Below are 21,556 nucleotides of genomic sequence, written 5' to 3' on the forward strand. Positions count from 1 at the left end.
TTGTTGCAGGCTGCTGATTTTGCATATTTTGCTGTGAAGTACAGCCAGACTTTTGACCGCTTCGCCTTGGGCATTTTTAGTCTGTAGCTCTGCATAAAAGAACGTACGTACCTGGCCCCGCCTACTATCCTCGGAAACGTAAAATGATTGGCTAGAAGTGTATCACAGCTCAGGAAAAAAAAGCACCGAAATAAAGCACCGAAATGTGCGCTGCTTTTCGGTCTGGTTACTACCGTTTATGTCATCCCTAACCGTAACGCTGCCGCCTGGAACAGCAGAACATAGCTGTCAAACAAAACCCAAACAGTCCTGACCCGCGACAAAATGAAACAGGAAAGTACCGCAGTGTAATCCATTTATTTCAACAAAGTAACTGTATTCTGAATACCACCTTTTTAAACGGTAACTGTAACGGAATACAGTTACTCATATTTTGTATTTTAAATACGTAACGGCGGTACATGTATTCCGTTACTCCCCAACACTGCGCATACCTGGATATGTTGACGTTACATACTTATCACTTGAGCTTGGTCTTCCTTCTAGCTCCCCACATATGGATACTTGGTGAGGCTCATTACTTTACGTTTAAGACATGTGAGTGAAGTTTTTATTTTACGTCATTATGTGCCTTCAATTGCCAAACTAAATGGAGGGAACAGTAAAACATCCAGTATTAGACAATCATATGGACCTAGAGCAAATAGCAAAGATGATGAAAAAGGTCAAAACATAAATTTAAATATTATTTATAGCTCTACACACAGGGTTAAAGTGGACCGGAACAAGCCAGAATAGGGTTATTGGTGCAGATGTCCATCGGTTGTGGTGGCGGTACGTCTGCATCTAGCTAACTCTACAGAAGAGGAGCGAGCTTTAAGGGTGTAAGACGTTTTTATGTGGCAGGTAAGTTCAAATGCAACTGTTGAGATATTCAGTTTGTGTACTCAAGTTGTGAAATGTGCCGGACTGCATTATTGTTATTGTTGTTTAACTGAGACTCAATATTTTAGTTGTCACCACAAGGGGGCACAGTTTCACAGTAAAGGGAGGTGTGCTCATCGGATGATCTGATATCGTGGTGTTGGTGTTGTTCCCAGATCATCATGAAAATGTTGTTCCAGGTTCAACATTGCAAGTGACCAATCACATTGTTCTGACATTATTCTTTTGCGCGCCAAGCCATTCGTGCATTTATGCAATTCCAATGTTGCAAGGACAATATCAGTTCTGCTTACCGTTTATTAAAGGGTTAGGGTTTGGGTCAGGGTTAGGGTTAGGGTCCGTTGATCAGCGGACAGAGGCTGTTTCTCGCAGCTTGAGTACAGTTTTTTGTTTTACGGCGGTTTTTCCCGAAGTAGTAAAAGTATGACGTCACAACATTCTGATTGGTCACTTGCAATGTTGATCCTGGAACAACATTTAGTATGATGATCTGGGAACAACACCAACACCACGATATCAGATCGTGCCTCTCGTCACACTACTGACCAAGTGAGTTGGCTGCACACAGGGAAATAAAGTTTCCAAAGAACTTAAGGATATTTTTTGTTCCATTATCATTTCATTGCTGTTGATGCTGCACAACAGCAACGTCAGCTCCAGGGGTGTAATTTCCTGGGGGGTTAGGGGAGCCAACCAATCTCCCCCCCCCCTCATAAAATTATGTATTATCTTGCATAAATAGGGTGTTGATTTTCTTTACTCATTTCAGGTATTACCAAGAAAATATTTGCATGTCTAAATTTATCAACTTAGACAGAGATCTTGATAACCCCCCCCCCCCCCCCAAATTCAACGTTTATACAAACTTTATACTGTCTAGCACAGAGACGGTATAAACAGTAAACTGGCAGTTTAAGGAAAGGAAATCAGCCAAGACAGTTTGTGAAACATGGGCATATATCTTGTTGAATCCACAAAGAGCAATACACATCAGACGCAGCAGGACCGGATAGCTGATCACAGGATTTGCACAAGAAAAATCCACTGGAGTTCACAATAGAAATTTTTGAGGTTCTTGAAATTATTTTGAGGTGTGTTTTTTTCCCCTTGGTAAGACATTACAACCACAAAAATTTTTTTTAATCTTTAATTCCCACATGATAATATAATTTTATTATCATATTAATATAGCACTACCTGCAGTTACCTTTGCACAAATGTCCTCCGAAGAGCTGCTTTTTACTCTCTTACATATAATTAAAAGCCTGTTCATTTCACACTTTGTGACTCAGCAGTCCATCTGCATCTTAAGGATAAAGGACACTCTTTTGAGGATGCCAATGTTCACATTTTAGACAGAGAGGACAGATGGTTTGAAAGAGGAGTGAAAGAAGCCATCTATGTCCACTGTGAGCAACAATCTTTGAACAGAGGCGGTGGTTTACGACACCAACTGTCCGCCATCTATAATTCAGTTTTGAGTTCCCTCCCCAGACGCCTTAACACCCACTCACATCCTGGGCCATCTGACCTCAGGAATTCGCATGATAAGGTGGGGCCAGGTTTCACAATGAGCTCACCCGAAACCCTGGCTGATTGGGACCCACACCCAGTTTCACACCTTGGCTCAGGCAATTAGAGGATCATCAGGGGGTCCTTTTGTCCCTCTTTGGGGGGTCACTCCCACTAGGTTTAAATCTGGGACTCCCCACCTTTTGACCTTAGAACTGAAGAAGCTTCTCGGATGAGAGGTGAAACGTCTTCAAGCAGCTTAAAGAAGTCCAGACGCTTTTCTTTGCAAACTCCTTTGACTACGATGACCTGGATGACTGAGAACCTTTACAGATATCTTAGTTTAATGTATGGGAACACTTACTGCGTGTACTATTGTGCAGATAAATGTATGCTTCACTCACACGTCAACTGAATAAATAATTCAGCCAAAATTGGTTTTCTTATGTTTGTTTTTTGATGACCCCTTCATCTAATACTATTCCCTTTTATTTATTCTTAATCAAGTTTCAATTCAGCTTGTGAAACTTGTGTTTCCTTAAAGGGCAACCACAGCCTCCCAGACACTGTTCAGAGAGGTGTACTGTTTTCCCTCCTTGTAAATCTCACATTTGATGATGGACCACAGGTTCTCAATGGGGTTCCGATCAGGTGAACAAGGAGGCCATGTCATTAGTTTTTCTTCTTTTATACCCTTTCTTGCCAGCCACGCTGTGGAGTACTTGGACGCGTGTGATGGAGCATTGTCCTGCATGAAAATCATGTTTTTCTTGAAGGATGCAGACTTCTTCCTGTACCACTGCTTGAAGAAGGTGTCTTCCAGAAACTGGCAGTAGGACTGGGAGTTGAGCTTGACTCCATCCTCAACCCGAAAAGGCCCCACAAGCTCATCTTTGATGATACCAGCCCAAGCCAGTACTCCACCTCCACCTTGCTGGCGTCTGAGTCGGACTGGAGCTCTCTGCCCTTTACCAATCCAGCCACGGGCCCATCAAGACTCACTCTCATTTCATCAGTCCATAAAACCTTAGAAAAACCAGTCTTGAGATATTTCTTGGCCCAGTCTTGACGTTTCAGCTTGTGTGTCTTGTTCAGTGGTGGTCGTCTTTCAGCCTTTCTTACCTTGGCCATGTCTCTGAGTATTGCACACCTTGTGCTTTTGGGCACTCCAGTGATGTTGCTGCTCTGAAATATGGCCAAACTGGTGGCAAGTGGCATCTTGGCAGCTGCACGCTTGACTTTTCTCAGTTCATGGGCAGTTATTTTGCGCCTTGGTTTTTCCACATGCTTCTTGCGACCCTGTTGACTATTTTGAATGAAACGCTTGATTGTTCGATGATCATGCTTCAGAAGCTTTGCAATTTTGAGACTGCTGCATCCCTCTGCAAGATATCTCACTATTTTTGACTTTTCTGAGCCTGTCAAGTCCTTCTTTTGACCCGTTTTGCCAAAGGAAAGGACGTTGCCTAATAATTATGCACACCTGATATAGGGTGTTGATGTCATTAGACCACACCCCTTCTCATTACAGAGATGCACATCACCTAATATGCTTAATTGGTAGTAGGCTTTCGAGCCTATACAGCTTGGAGTAAGACAACATGCATGAAGAGGATGATGTGGACAAAATACTCATTTGCCTAATAATTCTGCACTCCCTGTAAAAACTAATGAAATGATCCTAGAAACAGTATTTCTACTACACAGTGAATTTATTCGTGTTGCTTAATTTGATTATAATAACTGTCAAACAACTGAAACTACTTAGCTTATAACTCACTAAAGAAACACAAAGTTCTAAAACTCCATTTTAGACACGAGCCCTGGTACTGACCATTAAAAATGTGAAGTAATGAGGGCATTTTGCCTAGATTGCAAAATGGCCGTAACAATTTTGTGATAATGATCTAAAAACATCTGGCTCTGTATAAGCTTTTTTCTTAAGTTATACTACTCGCAGAGAGACTCTGGGTCCTGCGTTGTGCCTAAAGAACTATTGCTCTTCTCTGACCTGAATTCTCTCACTCCTGCAGCAGTGGTGTTAGTGGGCCACATTTGCATTTCCACTGTTTCTTTGAACCTCTGATGTAATTAATTTAGAAAATGGGGGGGGGATGATGTATAAACCACTTAAGGGAAACATATGTGTCCTACTAATAAGTAATTACCACACAGAGCAAATTTATAAAAGACAAAAAAAAAACATCTATTCTGCCAACAAAGAGGTTTTAACAATAGTTCTGATGGTAGCACATTGAGAAATAACACTTGCAACTGCAGCGTGCCTCACAGGCTGTTTGTAAAATCCTTTGAGAACAGAAAAATGATGAATTAAAAATAGAGTTGTCTCTTAAAGCTGCGAGTGACAGGTGTCTGGGTTTGACTTATGTTTGTGTCTGTACTGAGAGAAAGACATCTAAAAAAAGTAAAAAAATAATAGATAACTAAATTGCATCATCTAAGAAACTTTATTTAGTAGTGAATGGGCTGCAGAATGTCTTTTATGAATCTATTGTATGGTCTGTTTTAGCTCATTCCCCTTTGTAGTGTTTATTATGTTTAAAAAAGAGGATTCAGATGTCTAATCAAAAATGTCCAGTACACTGTTATAAATACTTTTTGGAAAATCAAACAACACATTTCATGTTTTGAAAAATACAAAACATTTAATTGAATTTGTTCCAGCTTCTCTGGTAAATTGTACAATTGCAGCTTAATTCAGCACCATAAAGCCATTTGTTCGTCCGATCAGTAATATTATGTTTGTCTTTCTCTCTCTGTTCGCAGTTTGGAAAGGTACTCATATGAGTACCAGTGATATCTCCCAAAAGTTATACCTGAACTCTTTCAAGGTCTCCTTGTTTGGTACTGTGGTGCTTCCAGGGCTTGCTACTTTCAGATCTCTCCCTGAAAGTCTCATTCTAACCGCTTGACTTGTGAAACTTTCAATGCATGCTGTGTCAGAACAGCAACTTTCAATGTGATTTTACTCTCCAGGAAGGGATGCAAATGTCAAATGAATGCAAATATGGCACGTAGGGTTGGTGGCTATGCAGTTCACATTGCCAAAAAATGTTTGTTTTTCAGTTGTTTGGATTAAGTGCATGATGAGGTTCAAGTTGTTGTCGCTACAGACTTGATGTGTCACCTCCAGGCAGACTCTTCCATTTAAGACCAGGGGCGATTCTAGGATCAGAGCTTTGGGGGTGCTGAGCACCCAGAGAGCTGCCCATCCAGGCAAGGTAAACTTTACTCATCACGATGAGAGTTCTTCCCTGTCTCTGTCAGTCCCTGCATCCTTAAATGTCTCCCGTTGTCCCGTGTTCCCTCTGACTGTCTCTTTGGTGCATTTAAACCCCTGTTCCTCCCTGTCCTCATCCTCTGTTGTCTTCATCTCCATTACCACACAGCAAATTCAAAAGTGTTAAATTTTTTGGTGTTTTAATAGTTAATAGTAATTTTACTCTAAGCAGAGTCACATTCTTTTAATGTAACTCTGAGGTGTAAAATGATAGTAGTTAAAATCGAGTGTTAAAAATGAGTGTTTCTATGTCAAATCTGGAGGTGTTACAATGGAAACATTTACTCTTGACCTCTTAACTCTGAACTCCTACAGGGGCTATGACACCAATAGAGTAAATTCACAGACTCCGCCCCCAGCACCATAGGCTCCAATCGAAGCTGAAGTGAAGCCGTTTCAGAACATATTTGAGTTGTTTGCCATGCTTGGTAAGTCATTTTTTCAAAGATTGTTTAAATTATTATTAGCTTTTACTTCTGTGGCTCTTTGGAGTTGAGACAAAGCTGTGTGGAAGGCATTAGCCATGTTGCTCGCTGATAGCATAATATTCTGTTTTAGCTAGCTGAAAGGTATTGTTTGCGGGCAAATACCACAGCCTTGAAAAAAAGCTTGCATGTGAATTTTCAGTCAAACTTTTGGTCAAATACACCTAAAACAATGTCTAGAATGTGAAATGTTGGTATAATGGTGCTACTTGAAGCCTGAAAACGATCGCCCATAAAAAAAAAAAGCGAGCAAACAGCAGTAGCAGACGTCCTGACTGGGTTCTACGTTAGCATAGATCCCTCCAGAGTTTTGTGCACACGGTTTAGGTAAAAATGAAAAAGGTTGAGGTTTTACATTTAGTTCAGTATTACCTGTTGCCTGTGTCCTTGTCTTTTGGGAAAATACTTTACACAAGTAATGGCTCAAAGAGGATTCCTTTTTTTTTTACTGTGCTGCAATTGTTTACTGGATTATTTGTGCCATTAATTAGTGTCAGCTAATTTTTATTCAATCTCCGCACAGGATATGCTTGTGAAGATGGAATATGGGGGAGAGCAGAAGTGCGTTGAAGTTCCACAAAGGGATGAATGAAGGACATGCATATTGTATTGAAGAAATAAGTGATGAGAATGCTGTTATTTGCATTTACCAGCTCACCTATGTCAGACCTTTTGATAAACAAAATTCTTTTTTTTTTTTTTTTTTTTTTTTTCTTCTAAATGACATCAGAAACAGCAGTATGCGACATTACGTGATGGCAGAGCTTCAGTTCATCCTTTGTCATTTTTTTTTTTTTTTAAATAAATAGGACAGGGGGAATGAATGAGAGAAAGAGGGGGAGAGAAAGAAAGAAAACCAAAGGGGAGAAGAGACGGTGAGAAGGGGGGGGGAAGAGAGAGAGAAAAAAAAAGAACTCCTGGGTCACCTGTATGGAGAAAAAAACAAAAACAAACAGAGGAGACAGCAAACAACAAAGAGCAACATAATAATAGAGAAAACAAAGCACCATCACAATAAACTAGCTAGTCATAGATATCAATATTTAATAAATAATAAACGATATTGTGCAGCACGTAAGATAGACAGCGCACAGTGTGCTTTGAGGCAGCAGCCAAGAAAGCTTTAGTCCGCGTCTGTGAATACCCATGTGTGCATACCTGTGTGGATCAGCATGCTTGCATTCCAAAGGTTTCTCCATGTAATGATCTGCTAGGGAGTGTGGGGGGGCCACAGCCCCGTCCTCCAGGGTGTGAAGTGGGTATGGAGGAGATCAAAACTCCAGACATCCAGAGGCCCCCAGAACACAAGAGACCATGGAAGACCAACAGAGGGGCAGCCGCGCCACTGTTCCAGTAAGAGCTAAGGAGAGTCCCAGATGAGGGCTCGCCCAGCAGCCGCGGAGCAGAAGTCAGGGGGAGTTGCAGTGACGCGCCCGTGAGCTCCGCCGGCCCCCAGCTGCGCCTGAGTGACCGAGCCCCAGGCCGAGAGGCCGGGGGCACCCCACCTCCAAAGGGGCCCGAGCGAGCCCCAGGCCCCAGGCCCCGACAAGCGGCCGCCAAGGAGTGAGCCGGTGTGTACCCGGACGCCCACCCCCAGACACAAAGAACCACCAACACACCGACACCTGAGGGAGTCCGCCACCGGCAGGGGAAGTGGTGGTGGGTGGAGATAGGCCTCCAAACCTTGGAGGGCCTGAGGTGTCCCCAGAGAGGTGGCGTCTGATACCCAACCTGACATATAGACACAGACATACGGGCACACACAGACACAAACATCCATTCCCACCCTCATGCTCTCATATGCACTCACTCCACACTCAACCAACGTGGAGACAGACATAAAGAGACGCTGTACACACAATCACACTCCCCAAGCGTACTCTACAAACCGGGTCTAGGTACCCTTGCCCCTGGAGGGGGGAATTGCACCCAGACCCAGGTGGTGTTACCCTTTTCCCTGCGGTGGGGAGAGGCAGACCACCCCGACTCCGCAGCAGCAGGGAGGCCCCACACCCCAGACCGCAGTCGGACGGCCAACTCCTCCTACTAGCCCTCCCGCTCCAGCAGGCCGCAGAGAATGGGGGTGGGAGAAGACTCCAAACCTCCCTCCACCCGCTCATTGTAGTGTTGATGCATATGTGTTCTAAGGTGCATTTAAAACCCAGGAGGGCATGGAGCTACCTGCCAAGGAGCAGCAGGTAAGCGCATAGTCCCTCCTGCTAGCCCTCAATGACTAAGTGTATTTAAAATTGAGAGGTGGGCAACGACGTCAGGGGTGAGGTATACACCCTGATGGTAATTTGGACTCCGTGATTGTGCCCACCCCCAAGATCCTATATGTATGTGTAATGAGAGTGTGAATAATGTGAATGTCTAAGTTGTGGGATAAAATTGAGGCAGAGGCAGCCAGAAGGGGACAGGGGGGGGGGGGGGGGTAGCCTCCTCTGCACCCTGGTGACATACCCCCACTCCAAGGCCCTGCATGTGTGGGTGGTTGTGGAGGAGCGGGAAGAGGGAGGCAGCTGGAGATGGGGAGGGAAGGAAGGGAGGGGCAGGTAACCCCTCCCTGGGGCCAGCTCCCCCGCTGACCCCAGTAGGCACTCCCACCCTTCGCGACCCGCCAGGGAAGGGGGGCCCAGGCCCATCAGACCGGGGCCCAGTGCAGTAGCGCCCTCCGGCTCCACAGAGCCCTGGACAGTCCACCCAACCCCACCACAGAGAAAACTGCACCCACCCCACCATCCACACATCTTCCAGACTACATAAGACGGTAAACGCCCAGGCTGAGATCTTCCTCCACCTCTCCTGTATCTCCCCCTCCTGCAGAGAGTTCCTGAAGAGAAGAAAGCTCCTGCAAGATGTGACCATCCCCCCCACCAGTTGAAGAGCCCCCCAGGCGGCTCGACGCACCCTGCTCCAGGGCCGGGCCCCCATGCACCCACCCGCCCACAACCCCGGCAACACACCAACCAGGACCCAAGCCCCCGAGGCCCGGCCCGGCCCCCAGCCCAGAGACGGAACGCCCCCAGAACCTCACGCCCATCCCGGATAAACAAAATTCTAATGAAAGTGAGAACATGTATACTGTTACATCTTTCAGAAAATGTTTTGAAATTGTGGTGCACAGTTCAGAATAAATGTTTTTCAAAAACCATTGCATCTTTTTAGTAAATGTTTATTTCCAAAATAAATTTCTAGAAGTTCAGAACAGTAAAATTCCCGCTTTTTAGAATAAATTAGAAGATAACTCTTACGTAGTTAAACTAAAATACTCTTTGAGAGTTAATATATAAACTCTTAACACCAAGTGTTAAATTATCAACTCCAGACAGATTTGGTGTTTAACACTAAATCAGAGTTAACGTACCAACTCTCCAAAAAGAGTTAAATTAACACTCTCTGGTGTGGACCCATATAGACACTTTAATAGTGTTGAAATCAAATCCGACAGTGTTAATTTGGACATGCTGGATTTGCTGTGCAGTCATCATAATTTTACCATCTCTGTGCAAGTCTGCAAATTTCTTTATTAAATCATAAGATTCTTAAATTCATCAAGTCTCTCTGTGCCTGGGTCCTCGTCACAAAACATGACATCACTGTTTTGTACATTTTAACACAATTTAATCCCCACATTTGTAAAAGAAAAGCAAAACACTTTTTTGAAAAGTCTGTAACAAAACCAGATAAAGGTTATTTAAACGCTGCTAAAGACTACTACTGCCAAAGAAGAATGGATTGGAATTTAAAAAAAAAATACATATCCTAACCTTAATTATGGGGGGAGAATAATGAATGATGCTCACAATGAGTAAAAAGTAAACTCAGTGCATTTTTTGGACAGAGATTCACTTTTAAAGTGTATATATAATACAATACAGATACATAAAAAATACACTCCAAAAATAGAAGAGTCCTTGAAATGTTAGAAAACTGAGACACCGTGGCCTATGGTACAATGTATACAATGTATGAAAAGATCTTTACTGCAGATACTACTATGGCTTTGCAGATTTTTTCTTTTCTTTTATCCTATGTCGCCTCACCTTGAGGTTGGCAAATCTGTCTATCACATTTTGGTGGTCAAGTCTCTCAAGCATCTCTTTCTCAACTGACATCACAGCCAGGTGCTGGAGTCTGCTTTGACCCATGGTCCTTCTCAGCCAGGTATGGAGCTGACTCAAGACACTAAAAGACCTCTCACAGCTACAGCTGCTAACTGGGTTTGTCAGGGCAACCTGAATAATAGTTTTCAGTTTGGGAAAGATCTGATTATCCAGAAGATTGTACAATGTTAACATATCTGGAATGGCACCAGCCTCACTCTTGAGTTTCAACTTCCAGATTGTATGAGTAAAATTAATTGGGTTTTTTTTTCTTTGCCAGTTTAACAGTTTCTGTTTTGCCTGTTAGTGCTCCCTGTCTGTTTTCTTACCTGGTTCTTCCTGACCTTGTACTTTCTCCTCATGTTCCCCTCTTTCCTCTTTCTTTCTTTGGACCGACAATCATACACAAATAGATTGTATTCAATTAGATTAAAAAATACTATTACGATCACTAATAAAAAAAGTCCTCTCTCAGTGTACTTTCAACCCAAAGGCAAATAACCAAACCACATGTACATCTAATAAAGGATATATATATTGAAACACTGATCCAACATTATCCTTTATTGATGGATCATTTGATCTTACACTTTTACCTGAATGTGGCTCCTTTTTTTGAAAAAACTTCCTCATATCCATTATGAATCTGGCTGTCTCTCCGTACACACACACGCACACAACAGGAGTTATAAGGTTAATGGGCATCCAGCCAGTTAGCTAGTTAGTACCTTGGGTTCAATATCGGCACATACACATAGGACAAAATAACCAGTTTCTCTCATTACATTTCAAACAGGACGGTGGTAACAACAGCAGGCTACGGACAATGTTAAGTTTTAGATTTTAAATAGGCTATATGCATTTAAATGGGAGCAACAGGACGTTCAAATGTCGCTGATGTTACTACAGAGCAGGACGGATTGAAGGGTAGCAGTCGGAAACACTTTTTCAGTATAGCAGGTTACCTGGTGTAATGTTTTTCATCTAAAAAGAAACATGGCCTGACTCCTATCTATCTATATAAAGAGTAACTGAAGGTTAAATGCAGCTAACATGTCCTGTTTTAAGCCCGGCACTTACACCTCTGCTCCACTGTGTCTCAGCCACCATCGCTCTGGCAGCAACGGCGCTAGAGCCAGAGCAGGGGAGAGGCGAGCTGGAACGAACCACTTTGGGAGGGGGGAGGGGTTATCTATACTTTTGTTGTTAAAATGTTCCATCTTAATTAAGTACTGTATGCTTTTTATATTTTAGTAGTGTATCCCACAAACAGCAAATATTGTGAAAAAAAGTAAGAAATCTTTGGGGGTGCTTTGATTCATTCAGCAACCCCAAAAATGGGCTAAAATCACCCCTGTTTAAGACTATTATTTTCTGTTTTTAACTCCTCAGCTCTTAAACAGATTATCATCGTGAAGGTTTAGTAGTTTAGTTTAACACAAAATTGAACACTGGTCAGCATGGGACTATCGAAGCGATCCAAAAATAGAGTGATGAGGTTGGAGGCTAGCGTTTGCAGAGCTGTGCTTAAAACAAGAGCTTAATGATGGTGCAGCATGAGGGTGGCGGCTGTACACAGCTGTCTTCCTCCCACCTGCGTCAATGAACAGTGACTTTAATTGAATGATTAACTTGTGTTTTGTTTAGCTTGGCTGTCCAAAGGAAAATGCTCCCTTTAATTCTCCTACTGCTGCTCCAAAGCACACGTGGTTAACGTGCTTTGGGATTTGACTCTGGTTTCTGAAGCTGCTTGTTTTAGTAATGATGATGGACAATCAGCTACTTTGTGTCACGGAAAACTAGAATATCTTATTTAATGTGTTTTTAAAGGCACAGACATTATAAGGAAGAATCATACACACAAAAGTCCCAAATGTGTAACATGACACATCAGTTAAATTATATGTGTCAGTTAATGGTTCTGTGGCTGTTACGTGTGGGAAACTGGGGAAGTAGGCTGGACTATGCTGTGATTACATCAGGAAATCACCTTAGTTGTTTTTAAACATGCACACAGGCATGTTTATAGCATCTCTCATTTATAATGGAAATGAGAAAAGGTTTTACATTTTTAAAACATGATTTTAAATTTCTTAAGCTCTATCAATCTGTAGTATGTCAATCAGTTTCAACCAGTATATATTCAAAGTTAAAATTGCACTCATTTTTCTTAGGCTTTTCATCAGCTGGAAATTTATTTGTTTCAGTTTTCAGTTTTATTTGTCATATGCAAGTCATATGCAAGAAATGTGTTTGACGAGCAGCAGTCACTCAGCAGCATGATACAGTAGGAGAAAATATAATAAAAGAAAAGAAAATAATAAAGAAAATAGAAAAATATTAAGGCGCAAAATATTAGAGAGACATGGTAAAAGAGAAAAGATGACTAAATATATGAATATATGTACACTAGTGATTAAATAAGAAAATCTTGAAAAGAAATATGACGGGAGGGCAGATGGGATATTGCACAGGAATGAGCAGCAGAAAATTACAGTATTGCACTTTTAAATATAAATATCAATGACAATAAAGTGGAGTGACCAGTGCAGATTCAACAGAGTACTTGTGAAGCTGCAGGGTAGCTTCTGTGTGCTGTGTTGTGTATGTTTAAGTGTTGTGGTTGAGGTGTCGTATGGCTTGGTGATAAAAACTGTTTTTGAGTCTTGTAGTCCGAGCAGACAGGCTCCTGTAACGTCTGCCAGATAGTAACAAGGAGAACAGCTGATGTGCTGGGTGGCTGTGGTCCTTGATGATGCTGTGTGCTTTACGGAGGCATCACTGGAGATAAATGTCCTGAATGGCAGGAAGCCCCGTGCCAGTGATGTGCTCTGCTGCCTTCACCACCCTCTGTAGTGATTTCGGCTGCTGGCAGAGCAGCTTCCGTACCAAACTGTGATGCAGCTCGTCAGCAAGCTCTCATTTGCACACCTGTAAAAATTTGAAGTGATGTTGGCATTCATGCTAGACTTCCTCAGCCTCCTCAGGAAGTAAAGCCGCTGGCGAGCTTTCCTGATAGCAGTGTCTGTGTGAAGGGTCCAGGAGAAGTCCTCAGTGATGTTGACTCCAAGGAACTTGAAGCTGCTGACCCTTTCGACCTTGACACCGTTGATGTGGAGGTTTGGAGGTTTTAAATTCTTATTTTCCTATTATTTTATTGTACTTTGGCTTTACTCTGGCCCATTTCACACTGGGCTGTTCATGGCACATCCCTGTTTTAGACTGTTATTAGCTGAGCTATTTATTAATTCAGTTTACATTGTGAGATTTACTCCCCTTCCCTGGGAAAATGAGAAAAGACCAGAGTATTTAACACCAGAACTGCCTAGATTCCAAAAACCCTGGAACTGCCACTGAGGATATTTTTACCCTCTTTCACAACAAGAAATTTCTCGAAACAAATCAGAAATCTAAAGATGATGCCATTTAATAGAATCAGATCTCAGGCAAATTTTCATGAGTAGAAAGTATATTCAATAAGTTCTGCACCAATAAGGCGGTACCATAACCCCATGTGTTACAGCACTGATGTAAGATATAACTACGACTACAAGGAGCTTTGACAAAACAGCAGTGTCTAATGCTCTAGGAATGAGTTATACAATAAACTTATTATCAGGTTCATAAACACATCAAAATAATGTGATTACTTTTAAACGTATCTATTCTTTCTGTTTCATAAGTCACAGTAAGAATCTTCTAAAAATGAATGGCTAGATTTGGCTGATTTCATGCTCTTGCAGCTTTGTTCAGCTTATTGTAACACATTTGTAAAGGTCTTTTCTAGCAGTGCAAATAATGCAGTTTCAACTAACATTTATTTTTAACTGAAATGGATGATACCAGTTTATGATCGGTAACCTGCAAGATTTATGCAAGACCAAGCAAAAAACCCAACAAAAACAAAACGTGGACCAGGATAAAAACAATGCTCGGTAACAGCCCAGTCCACTGAAAATCTGAATCTTGCCATCTCAAGATCACTTCTACTTTATTCACCACACTCATTCACTGTGACTTTAAAAAAAGTCATCAAATTGAAGAAGCACAATCACGTCTTTAAGAAAGACATCTTATTTGTATTCCAGACTCTCACTGTGTCTCCTCACGTGTGACTGAGGCAAGTGAACGAACAAGAGTGAGCGAGGAGGGAAGAGGGCAGAAAGAGGGAGGGAGTGCATGAATCTAATGCATTGCAGCAAAGAACTGTGACAGACCAGGCATTTATTTGAGCAGAGACTGCTGGTGTAGAAGGAAGGACGCAGGAGCAGCAGCGGCGGCAGCAGCACTCAGAACTGCTCTATCACTCAGTGCCTCTATCACAGCTGGAGACAAGGTGGACACAAAGAGGTGGAGACACAGGGATTACACACTGGGAGCACAACACCTCTCTAATGCCACCACCAGTATGATTTCTGGATTACTATATTGGCTTCTCGAGCTTTGCCTTGCAGCATATGAGTTCTCTTTTCCTTCTGACACTCTTCAGTCCATTTACTTCTTGCCTTTGGTTTGATTTCAAGGAATATTCATACCAACAGAAAGCATGGCTTAAATGAGAATTAGTGCCTGCCTATTTACTGGTCAGACATTAGTACCAGCAGAAGACTGAAGATATATAAATCTCCTGACCAATCCTCTGCGATCTGTCTTGAGTTTATCATATCACTGTGTCTCGTCCAATGGAAAAAAGTCAAGGGATATCAGTCATTAAATATATAACAGGTTCTGCTCCAAATAGGCCTTAGCCTTTCTTTTTTCACTTATTTTTTCTATACCTATATTTTATTTTTCATTTTTTGTCAAAGTTTGGTCACACAAAAGACAACAAACAGCTCCACTATTGGCTTCACAGTTCCAGTGTTGCTCAATTTTGTGCATTGCGGGGTGCCCAGGACTTTGATCTAAAACACACTGGTAAGTAATACAAGTTTCTAATGTTCATGTAAACCTTTTCTGGCTGTTGACAGACATCTGTTGAGTCTTACTCTTTGTTTCTGACATGACACTGCATAACTGTGTAATATGTTCAGTGAAATGTAATCATTTTGATATTTACTGGGTAAGGTTTGTAATATTTAATATAATTTAGATGTTCTCTGTAATTCTGGAATATTTTAATTATTATTATAATTGTATTAAAAAAGAAAATCTAGGTTTTTTGTCATGTTTGTAGCCTGCCTGCAGAGTTTCATGCATTATGCTAACAACACTGACTGGCTAACCGTTGGGTGGTCAGACTTCTTCTAAATCATCTTCTTGTAATTTTGTTGCTAGGCTACAGTTCCCTGCTGTGAGAGTAATCATCCAGGCTGTCAACAGTGACATGATTTAGTATGTTTGGATATCAGCATAACTTATTACTTTGGATCTTAAAGCTTATGCTGAATTGTTCTGTCCAGATGCACAGTGGAAACATCCATTTAGCTGTTTATGCTATACATATAGATGACAAATTAAAGGAAAAACATAAACCATTGAGACAATCTAGTAGCTGTCTTAAGTTAAGCTATCGGTCGAGTAGTACTCTAGGGAAACATGATGAAACATTCCTATGACACATTAGGCGGTTATCTAAACACCAACTTATGGAATATTGTTTTAGAAGACTAGTTGTCCATCTCGCCGGTAGAATTTTAGAGACTTGTAAATTCAATGTCAAGGTGGACTGAAGTTCTTCTAGTGGGATGAAGTGATCATATTTCCTTGTATTTCTTAGTTGTTTGTTGCTTTCTGAATTGTAATGCTGAACTGTCAAGGTTGTTTATGCTATAACAATACTGTAAGCACATATCACAGTTCATGAAAAAACAGATCTAAGCGTAACTAAGGCTATTCACCACTTAAAACATAATCACTAAATGCAGCAAAATCTGCATCGTTGTCTGTTGTAAAAGATAAATTGTCACTTTCCTGTGTGAATCCACAGGCTTCTCTGTAAGAGATTTGCAGCTCTGTTTACAGCATAAATTACTGCTTTGCCTTGACACCGTCTCGGGATGAAACAAAAAAAAAAAAAAAAACAAGCCTCCCTTTGCATCTTATCAGGTTCATAAAGAAGCCATGTGGTTCATTTTCAAGGAACTTGATGTCAACTACGGATCCCTGCCGCTTGTTCAGTCTTCTCTAACCTCTTACTATATCAACTATAATAACACATTCTTGTAATTGTGAAGTACTAAGCAGTCTGAGAATCAAGTTCACCATACACCGGCGGCCTGTGTCCTACAGGATTTGAGTATTGGTGGTGGGCGGTTTCTATTTACTGCAATCACGCTACTCTGTTACCCATAGGCATGTTGAGATAAGAAGGAGCTTTGCACACACATTTAGATTACGGAATCACTTGTTTGTATGCAATCAGGGCCTCTGAGATGCCGGACAAGTGGCGTACCCTTGAGAGAGCATGTGATGATGAGCCAATGTGCACAACCCTTGATGCTACTTGTGATTCTCGAAGCAGTAAGGTGATGATGAAAGGCTGGTAATTGCCGCTGATTAAGATATTAGAAAAGCATTCACCCATGATTAATGAAATTATATGTGTCATCAAAATCAGAGCAAACATAGTTCAATTGATACAGTCCTTTCATCAAAACAGGATCACTTAAAAAAGTGAACAGAATTTGATTTATTTACTCACAATTCAATATAAAAGGATATAGGTTATTGTTAAACAATACTTTCGGCCTGAGCTGAATACATGAATCATTGTGGCAGCATAGCTCAATATTGCAATTGTCAAGCATGGGTTGTTATTCTTACTTTTTACTCTTTACCCATCAGCCAGTATTCATCCGACTGCATATACTCTACATATTATGGCTGGAAAAAAAAAGAAAACAAGATTGCATAATATTGGTTCTATTTTCTTCTTACAAATCCAAACTGCTCTAAACCAGCAGCCCTGTGGGGAACGGAGCATGCCAGCTCCGAACAACAGACTATCAGCCATTCTTTTGAAGCTTAATCCAGCACAAATCCCATACCAAAAACATTAGTCTCAGTAGCAAGCATATGTGCCATATATTATTGAACAAGGAAAACAATAGGAACAGCATCAAAAACAAGTGAGAAACAGAAGCACACTGGTGGACCTCAAGAGTGATCTGCAGCTGGCTTTTACCTACATAAATCTATTAATGTGTGCTGATGTGTTGCAACACTGATGACTACAAACCACATATTTTGCATGTATTTGCTGAAGTTGCTGGTTTTGTTATTCTCTGTTTAGCTTTATCTCGTCACGATTACCTGATATAATATGTGGTGTTTTTTGGAATAAAGTAGATTTATGAAATATTAACAGAATGGTTACAAACTGCTTTATTTCCATTGGCACTATTTCATCACACTCTCTAATATAACATGCTACAATAAATTCAGTTTGTGTGTCATGTAAACCCCTATTTAAAAATACTTTAATGCCAATTATGCCTTTTGTTTTGTTTAATCTTTAGCATCATTATATTCGGCTTTTTTTCAAGTCAAGAGGCATTTTTATGTCCAAAGGCCTATCAAGTTTTAAGTCAGTTCATAATTAGAATTTTAGACTCTTACCTGTGCATTTTTTCACTGTCATATTCTCACCAAAGCATTATTATTTGCCAGTAAACACTGAATTAAGAACACACGCAACATCACATCAGTATGTGATGAATAATTAGTCAATAATTAGTCCCAAAAAAAGACACTTTTTTGAACTGATGATCAAATGTTATCACAAAGCAAATTAATGCAAATACCCATATGACTTTTTGTTGTATCATTAAAGTGAAAATTTTTTGTTAGAGACAAACTGAGAATAAACTTTGCGTGAAAGACGTTTAATGGGGTCACTGGAGATCCTTCATGAGCTATGAATTCATCCAGTGACTTTCCTTTTAAACCAGACTTGTGTGTATATCAGTGGTTATCTATGCACTTCACTGACGTCTCTTACAGCAGAGTGGCAGTATGAGTGAAAGAGGAACACAACCTCACTGATCTATGCCTTGTTCATATTGTAGATCTTGGCAGTTAGAGATCAGATGCAGAGAAGTTTAGGCAGTTTAAACTGGAAGGTTTGACCAGCTGTCACTGACTTTCTAAAATACTTGTTGCAACCTTATGTGTCACCTCATAGACAGATCAACATTACTATGTATTTTAACTGTGTATGTGTTAAATCAGTGACCTCCAATAATTGAGATGAGAATAAAAATGTTTTACCTTATAAAACCTTAAAAATTATTTTGCAGGTTGATGATTTATAAACTTTTTATAAAGACATTACATTATGACACAAAGCACGTAAAATGAAGAGGAAATATTAACGATTCTGTACTATAACTCATTCAAACAAATATTGACACTTTTAACTCCCTTTTAAAAACAATATGTCCTTGATTTGTACCTTCCTTGGATACATCTGTTCAGATAATATAATCAACTCAATTTGATCTTCAAATAAATCTTCTTCAATACATTTTTCAGCTTTTAAAATATTATGCCTCAAATTTATGCATGAAATTAATAGTGAGAAAATACATAATCTTTTGGTAAACTGACCAAATTAGTAACAAAAGATTGGTAGGACAGGTCTCGCCTATGCTAATGGATAAAAATGTCCCTTCCCCCAAAATCCTTTGTACCTGCTGACATCTTCAGTAGACATTTGAAAGCGTGGGCATGTCTGAACAGGTTGCTTCTGCCCTCATTAGTATTTTATCATAATTACAGTGAGACTACAGACTGACAGCTCTATTTAATCTGGTACAATGCTGCAGGTAGATAGTCACTAAATTAATAGAAATATCACCCTACCATTCTAGGAGATATAATAATGATAATACCTGTATTTGTATCAAAACACAAAGTTAGAAATGCTTCAGAGTGTGAACAAAATCATACAGTAAAGATAAGCATACATGTTCCAACAAACAGACACGTAATCAACTATACAGTCTGATATTTATTCCAACATACACACAGGCTTAAGAATGTTGTTACCAAGTCTGGTTGCTGCAACTTCAAAGATGTGATGGCCGGTTTTAAAGTAAAAGCATGGAACAATTAAGACCCCTTGATCTGACGATATGAGAAGTCGGCTGCAGTGATACGGTCTCAGCGCCTCTGATATGGATACGTTTTAAGGAAAGTCCAAATCAGGTTAGAGATTTGAGATTCAAAATTCAGATGTTGTTCAAAGACGAAACCAAGCATTTGCTGTATTCACTAAGACCAGAGGGGTTGTTGGGCTTAACAGAAAAGTACAAATGTGCATAGTGATTTTCAGGTAGAACTTCACAAAGGTGGCTTACATAAATACAAATTGAGTATTGTTCACTGTCTTATATACATATAATGCACAGGAATGCGTGACAAGGGAATATAGACATCTAATTTTGGTAGCCCAAGTTAAGTAAAATACTGCCACAGCAAGGCACAATTTGGAAAAGAAATGAAACAAGATGAATACATTGGTAGAGGGGGGAATATATTATTGAGTTTGGGTAGGCTTTCAGAGTGTCCAATTACATAAAATCTTCTCAAAGCCATTAAAAGCAACTGACAGATTCTTAATGGACAAGGCACCGAGTCCATAATATTCAACTAGGACAGAAATAGTTTATATTCCGGTAGGTGCAATGAACAGAATTACAGACCTACATATTCATGTGTAGCTCCTTTCCATCACTGAATTAAACTGGGAGTATATTTTTCCAATTAATTCAGCATAAAACTGCATAAGTCTTTGCTTATTTGTGGACTTCTGAGATTTAATAATAAACATCACTATTATCATTAATATTATATTACTGTTTCATTATGCTGTTGTTATGTTATGCTATTGTTGTTGTTGTCTAATTGGTCATTTTTAATTGTTTTTCAAGACCTGGCTCATACTTGCAGCTTGAAAAATTACCAAACCAAACTCATCCTCCTATTATACAAATGCTGATTATATTCTAGCACTGCTTGATCAGATAATTAATGAACCAGAACCTAATTGGATAAAGTGGTGTCACACCGCAGCAGTATTTATAAAATCTCTGGCAGCCTGTCATCTACAGCTCTTGGCACAGCTGTCTTTCTGCCTTCTGTCACTTGCAGCATTAGAAGTGGCCATATATGTTTGGTTTTAATTATATAGGTTATAGTGAATGTTAAATTGTAAAGAAGGTATCCCTCAGCATTACAGCAAAGCATTACACCTGCGTTAGCGTTGATCTTATAAAGAAAAGGCAAAAAAAGGGCTAATTTTTAAGATTCAGGAGTTCCAAAAAGGACAGTTTTATTTTGATCAAAATACTGCTGACATAATAATACTGTTACGTAGCTACTCTCAAATGTGTTATATTGGTACTGTTGCAGAAAGTCACAGATATTGCCAGTTTGTCTTATTTTAGGGTCAGACTGCCAGCCAATAGCCATGTGTACTGTAAGATATTGTAATGAGGCTTAGAAAGTCATTCATTTCTCAGTAGAGGACTGCTAACAGCTTGAAACATATGGAGGGAAAACCGCAAACCAGTGTTGCTGGCAATTCAGCAGTGATTATTAAGGAACACCTGTTTAGCTGGCTGGCAAGGCGACTCAGGGTCCTGCTGAATAGCAGCAGGCTAATGAAGGTCTTCTCAGCTTAATTGTTTGGGCTATAAATAGTGACCGATAGAGGAATAGGGTGCTTCACCATTCTCATCCATTTTTTCCCCATACATACAGAGAATGCGCTATTAGAGGTTTGTTGTTGTGGGTTGTGAGTAGAGGAGGCACTCACTGTCAACATTACCAATTACAAAAAAGCCATTAACAGTAAACTGTGAAATTAAACATTGGTGCAAGGACGCATGCATAAACTAAAGGGTTAGTTTTCCAAGTGTGGGCGAGACTAATAATTTCCAATAAACATCTTAGATGTAAGCTATGTTAAAACACAACTACACCATTAATATGAATTTGATTATGAAGGTTAATAGCTGCTTTTTAGCTTGTGGCCAAAGCCTAATAAAGGTCTTTATCATCAGCAATTCAAATCATGGTGAAAATGTCTTGAGTTGGCCCACAGAGCCACCAACATTCATACTGCTTTTGCTCTTACAGAACCTAATTTTAGAGGAAATGAAATGCAGAACACACTAATTGCAACATTAGCCTGAACTATGTCTTTAAATTACTTTTTGATGGACGAACTCAATGAGAATAAAGCAGGATCATCTGATTTT

General features: G+C 40.3%; 1 protein-coding gene across 1 annotated transcript in view; it reads left to right on the forward strand.

Annotated features, from left to right (window-relative positions):
• Positions 1 to 14,595: 14,595 nt before the first annotated feature.
• LOC146704339 (leucine-rich repeat-containing protein 4C-like) overlaps positions 14,596 to 21,556 on the forward strand; it is a 150,074-nt gene continuing 143,113 nt past the window's right edge. Inside the window, exon 1 of the mRNA XM_085461429.1 lies at positions 14,596 to 15,266. The gene's annotated coding sequence lies outside the window, so the exon portion shown is untranslated. The remainder of the gene's footprint in view (positions 15,267 to 21,556) is intronic.

This window comes from Copadichromis virginalis, linkage group LG7 (assembly GCF_057382275.1).
Source record: "Copadichromis virginalis isolate Kocher_CV1m ecotype Utaka linkage group LG7, C_Virginalis_male_GT1.1, whole genome shotgun sequence".
NCBI lineage: Eukaryota > Metazoa > Chordata > Actinopteri > Cichliformes > Cichlidae > Copadichromis > Copadichromis virginalis.